Source organism: Enhydra lutris, unplaced genomic scaffold (assembly GCF_002288905.1).
Source record: "Enhydra lutris kenyoni isolate GAN:26980312 unplaced genomic scaffold, ASM228890v2 scaffoldscaffold20, whole genome shotgun sequence".
In the NCBI taxonomy this organism is placed as follows: domain Eukaryota; kingdom Metazoa; phylum Chordata; class Mammalia; order Carnivora; family Mustelidae; genus Enhydra; species Enhydra lutris.
Window position 1 is genome coordinate 2,858,167 of NW_019154104.1, and position 6,000 is coordinate 2,864,166.

The 6,000-nt window shown below is 47.0% G+C and overlaps 1 protein-coding gene across 3 annotated transcripts in view; it reads left to right on the top strand.

Moving 5' to 3' along the window:
- LOC111148621 (SPARC related modular calcium binding 1) overlaps nucleotides 1-6,000 on the top strand; it is a 166,271-nt gene that overhangs the window by 123,284 nt on the left and 36,987 nt on the right. The window lies entirely within an intron of this gene.

Genomic DNA, 6,000 nt, shown 5'->3' on the forward strand with positions numbered 1-6,000 from the left:
ATCTCAGGAAATGTTGACTAAAATTCCATCCTCCTCCTCACATGATTTGGGCCAGGGTCTTTTTTTTTTTTTTTTAAGTTTTTATTTATTTATCCGACAGACAGAGATCACAAGTAGGCAGAGAGGCAGGCAGAGAGAGAGGAGGAAGCAGGCTCCCTGCTGAGCAGAGAGCCCAATGCGGGGCTCGATCCCAGGACCCTGGGATCATGACCTGGGCCGAATGGTCCAGGGTCTTAAGGGACTTTTGCAAAAGGCACCGGTGTCTCCCTGTGATGCCCAGAATACATCATTCCGATTTCCACACTGGGTCCCTGAGTCACAAGCTGAGGCGGCTGGTGGCTCTGGCATAAATGTGGTCCCGTCAAAAGCAAGAACCTTCCAGTACTTCCGCCAGGCTGAAGTTTCTCTCCATGTCTTTGTAAAAGACGACCAATGGCGGTCTAAAAGAATTCACGAGGGAGGGTGGCCGGTGATGGACATGGCTTGGGCAGAGCCCAAGATTCAAAGGGGGCTTGGGATCGTGGAGAGACCTTCCGAATCTCGGGGGGGGGGGGGGCAATTTCTTTTTTCCTCATTCTCCAAGGCTCCTCAGTCTCAGAGACCCCAAGAGCTGCCATTAATACAGATTCCTCCTCTGGCCCCTTTGACACATTTGCTTTTGAAGGACCTGGAAGAGAAAGCTCTTTGTATGTGGTCAGAATAAACTCATTGTACACCCGAACAATTAACTCCTCGGCGGACTCGCCAGCCCCTTGAAAGGCCGGGTCCTGCTTCCCTGGACCTCTTGGGCTCTATTCAGTCCCTTAAGCACACCAATGTTTTAGAGTTTTTGTTTTGTTTTGTTTGTTATTCTGAAAAGTCTTTCGCTGAGAATAGTCAGAGCGGATCAACATTTGTCCTCAGCCTGCATTTATCTCTACTTGCCAGAGAATGTCAATCAGGAATCAAAAAGCCAAACAGAGGAGGCTTTGAACGGTGTCATCGGGGGTCGAAGTGACTTCCAGCTGTCTGTGCGTGGGCCAGACCTTCTCGCAGGGCAAGGAATTGTGCTGTCACACAAACCCACTGTCCGGACAGGCTCGCGGAACCCGTGCGGGGGGTGCAGCTTTGTGGGGCTGCACCTTAAGGAAGAGACAGGGTTGGGGGTTGGAGAAACTGGAAGGCCAAACTCCAGGACCCTGAGCCTGGGCAGTTTCCAGAGCTGCTCCCTGCCTCTGGGCCCGGAACAAATCAACTTTCTTCCTCTGCGACACCATCTCTTTTTATGTGCCTGGTGACCTCCTCTGTGCTGGCCATTGGTGAGACTAGATGAGGAAAGCCACCTGCCAGAAACGGAGTATTGCAAAACATGGTCTCATTATTGCAGAATTGACATCATCCTTGAGAAATTCTGTCAGCTTTGCCTCATTCATTTAATCATAAATGTAAGCTTGCCTTTTTTTTTTAATTTTTGTTTTATTTTTTATTTTGCTTTTTATCCCCCCCCCAACTGTTTCCGAATTTACATTTTTCTCCCTGTAAGAAAAACGATAATCTTCGAATTGGCATTTGCAGTGTCCTCTCCTCTTCTTGTTCTGGAAGAGTGTACTGGTGTTAAAGAGGACTAACGTCTAATGTGAGGTCCAAAAGCACCACCAACGATGAGCATGAGATATCACATCACCATGAACTTATGTGTCAACTGAGATTGAGATACATTTTTCTTTAAAATATGTGGGAGTCTCCCTGCCAATTAAGAATCACTGAAATAATTCAGCAGCTGCTGCCTGAGGTTGAATCTGAGATGACATTGGTACTCTAACAGCTTTACTGAAGCATGATTATATACCATAAAATTCACCCATCATAAACATACAGTTCAATGAGTTCAGCACATTTAGAGCATCGTGTAGCCATTACCAGCGAACATTTCCATCACTCCAAAAGGAAACCTTGGACCGGCTTCTGGTTACACCCCACTGCCTCCTCCAGCCCTGGGCACCTGCAGATCTGGACTCTATAGACTTATCTTTACTAAGCTTTTCATCTAAGTGGAATTCTACAATATGAGCATTTGTACATGGCTTCTTTCATTTAGTCTAATGTTTTTGAAGTTTATCGATAGCATCACTTATATTCAGAATTCATTCTTTTTTGTCACTGCGTAGTATTCCATGATAGGGCCCTATCACCATCTGTGGCCTGTTCACCAGTTGACAAACATTTGGGTTGTTTCCAGTTTGAGGCTCTCGTAAGTGGTGGTGCTATGGATCTCTGCACACATGTCCCTGGGTGGACATGTTTTTCTTTTTCTTGGACAGATTCCCAAGAGCAGAATTTCTGGGTCGGCTGGTAAGTTTATGTTTCACATTTCAAACAAATTGCCAAACTGTTCTCCAGCATGGCTACTCCATTTTCTATTCCCACAGCAAGGAATGAGGGTTTTCGTCTCTCCACACCCTGGCCAACATTTGGTATTAACTATTTTTAAAATCTTAGCTATTCTAGTAGGTACATAGTGGTTTTAATCTGTATTTTCTTAATAACTAATCATGTTGAGCATCTTTTCAGGCATCCTTCAGCTGTCCGTGCATCTTCTTTGGTGAAATGTCTACTGCAGTATTTTGTTCATTTTAAAATCAGGTTGTTCATCTTCTTACTGAGTTGAAAGGTTTACTTTTATTTTTTTTTAAATTTAAAAACTTTGATAGGATTTTAATTTTGTAAATCCAATTTGAAAAGTAAGCAGTTGGTTAAGATGGTTTATACTCATAGCATTCATACCTTTAAAGTCCTTGCTCCTGAGCCTTTAAATCTGTAGTCCTGCACATTGTCCCAAGACTGGGGAGGCAGGCACCCTTCATTTCAGAAGAAGCTATCACTACCCAGAGAAGAAAGGTGAGGGGCTCCGGTTACCCATTTTTTGGATGTAAAGCCAGGATATGGAGTGTGCCCCCACTGGAGACAGGGAGACTAAGGGGAAGATTTCTCTCTCCCCAGGGCTCAGTGTGGGGCCTGGTATTGTCCCAAGGCCTGCCAGGAAGCCGAACTGATGTGGACCTTGGACCTAGGCCTTGGACCTGTGTTTGGTCGAAGGGTGTGCTTGTTTGCTGGGTTGGGAGCCAGGGGCCCAGGTGCCCGGAGATGATGGTCAGAGGGTCCTGTTGGCTTTGGCTTGGCTTCTCATCCTTTGGGCAGCTGAAATTCACAGGTGGTTCTCCTGGCAGCGGGGCACCTTGTCTTTTCTCACTTCATAAAGATTTCTGTCTAGGGCCTCCACTGTGGCGGTCCAGCTGTACCTCCTCAACCTTGGTGACCCCGCCCGGCAGGAAGATTCACTGCCCACACGTGCCTTCAGGCGCTTCGGGCTCTGGGCCTGCGTCTGGGCAACCGTGGAGGTCCTGGGCCTGCACAAGTGCCAAACTTTCCCGGGAGACTGGAAACACTCCTTCCTCCCCTGGGGCAATGGACCTTTGCTGATCGCTACACCAGATGGGCAGCCCCAGACTCTCATTGGATTGGTGGGAGGAAGCTGCAGAATGTTCTCTGTTACCCTGCTCCAGAGAGAGCTACGGCTCTTGGAATATGGGGGGATTTTTAGTTGAATATTAAAATCTCGCAGGAGCCATTTTTCACTTGTTTCTCACCATTGTCCCTCCGGGAATGTTTGATCTCTCCCTTTCCCTTTGTGGCCCTGGAGGCCTCTAAAGTGAAGCCACCCCAGGTGGAGGGCCTGAGCCCATGGGGCTGGGCTCCTTAGACTGTGAATTCTGTATCCAGAGGAGCAACCAAATGTGCCTTGCAGCTGCCACAAGCCTTCATTCAGTGGCTCATTGAATTCAGTGGAAAGAGGTGTTAATAGAGTCAGGGGAAGTGATGCTATTAAAAAAAGCGACATTGTGTGGTTCTGCTCTGTGTTTATTCTCCTTCAATGACTTCCAGATCAAACTTACACGGTTGTGCATCAAAAGATGCCTGTTCTGGACTCCGGTTGGAGGCAAACAAGCTATCCAGCAAGTTCACTCCTCTCCCCCTGCCCGTATCTTGTTCCTAGGGATGATTGCCAGCTGGTGCAGGGTCGCCTAAGCCCCGGTAGGAGCTGGGTCTTGGTGTCAGCAGAGGAGAATAATAGCAGGGTCATGTGTCACCCGACGGTGGGGCTGCTGGCCTCAGCCTCCGGCCATGATTAGGGTTTCTCTAGAGCTCCAGTCTGAAGATCCCAAGGGTGGGGTGTGAGTCTGATGCTCAAGAAAGGGATCAGAACTCTGTGTTTTTCCTCCCTCCCTGATAAGATGCAGGGAAGTCGGCCAAAGGTTTTGGGAGCTCCAAATGGCGGCGGGTGGTGGGGGGTTTGTTATTAAGGCTGATCTGACTGGCGTCGCAGAGACTCTCTGAGAACTTGCTTTCTCCATAGTTAATGAACTCGGTGGAGGAGATTAAGAGGTATAACCTTCCAGCTATAAAATAAATAAGACATGGGGATGTAGTGTGCAACACAGGGACTATATCCAGTAATACTGTGACACCTTGGTGCTGTGAGAGAGGGAACTAGACTTACTGGGGTGATCATTTTGTAACGAACATGAACACCAACTCACTATGTTATACACCTGAAACTAATACAATAGTGTATGTTGATTATTCTTCCATTAAAATAAATAAATACCAGTTATTATACCAATTATAATAACTGGTATTTATTCTTCTTAAAAATAAGAACTATTGGCAAAACAAACAAATATAAATAAATACATAGCAGTTAAATGAATAAAATGACCAAAAATTAGTTAGTGCTTGGAGAATGTAGTGTTCAATTGTACAAGATCTCTGGGGGATGGTGTAATCATCCCACTGCCTGAGACCACCGGGGCTCTTCTCCCCCCACCCCACCCCACCCCCGCCCCTGTCCAGGGAGAACACAGAGAAATCTCTAAACTATGCATTCTCAATGGAGGCAGAGATATCAAGAAGGGGAAGTTGATTGGGGGTGGGAGGAGGCAGGGGGACAAAAGAACTCTTGTTCTTTTTTCATATAAAGCACAGATACACATATAGTACAGAAGCAGATATACATTCAGTGTCTGTGTTATGAATATTTCATTAGGAAGGCGATTAGGAAGAAAAAGTCTAAAAATGCTCTTTAGCTGGGCAGTAATGAAAACAAGTTGAGAAACACTGACCTGCACTGAGGCTTTGGGGGATCTTGATGGAAGTAACCCAGAGTCCTGAAGGGCGGCAAAGTCTACACTCACTCCTGCCCTGCAGACATTCTTGCTCTGCAGAGAGCCGCCGACTCTGCTGGGACCCGGTGCGTTAGGACTTTGTTTCTGGGAACTTCGTGCTCCCGTCATCTACTGTAGAAATTTAAAAGCCAGTCGAGGCTTCAGTTTCTCACATCCCCTTCTATCTTGCTTGCCCCCCACCTTTCCCTGGGAATGGGCGGGCACGGTGTTTCATACTTAGAAGTATTCTAGGGATTCCTGATTCTCTCCAGTTCAGCATACTGGAGAGAGGATGGTCCTTCCTGCCTTTTCTTCCTTTTTAGGGGAGGATAGAGAAATAGCTAGGTGTTTGGGAGGGAATACAACACAGCCTCTTGTTTTCCTGAAGCTCTTCAATGAGGGCAACTAGGGTCTCGGCTGGTACCTTTCCACAAAAGGGTAGGAAGGAACTGGGGACACCAGGATTTGAGGCCACAATGTATGCCAGCCTTACCCTGACATGCCTGGCCCAAAGCTCAGGGCTGCTGGGGAAGGTACACACCCACCCCCACACCCCAGCTTTCCTGCGGGGAGAACCACGGCTGATAGTCATCATGCCGGGTCATGCGGGTTGATGATGAAGGGCCTTCCAAGACCATGACAGTTGAGTTCCCTTTTGTCCCACCCCTGGGATGGTGAACATACACCTGGATTTGTCTTACTGTTGGTGTCTCTTTGTGGTTCTTTTTTTTCTTCCTGTTCTTTCTCTCTTTCTTTCTTTCTTTCTTTCTTTCTTTCTTTCTTTCTTTCTTTCTTTCTT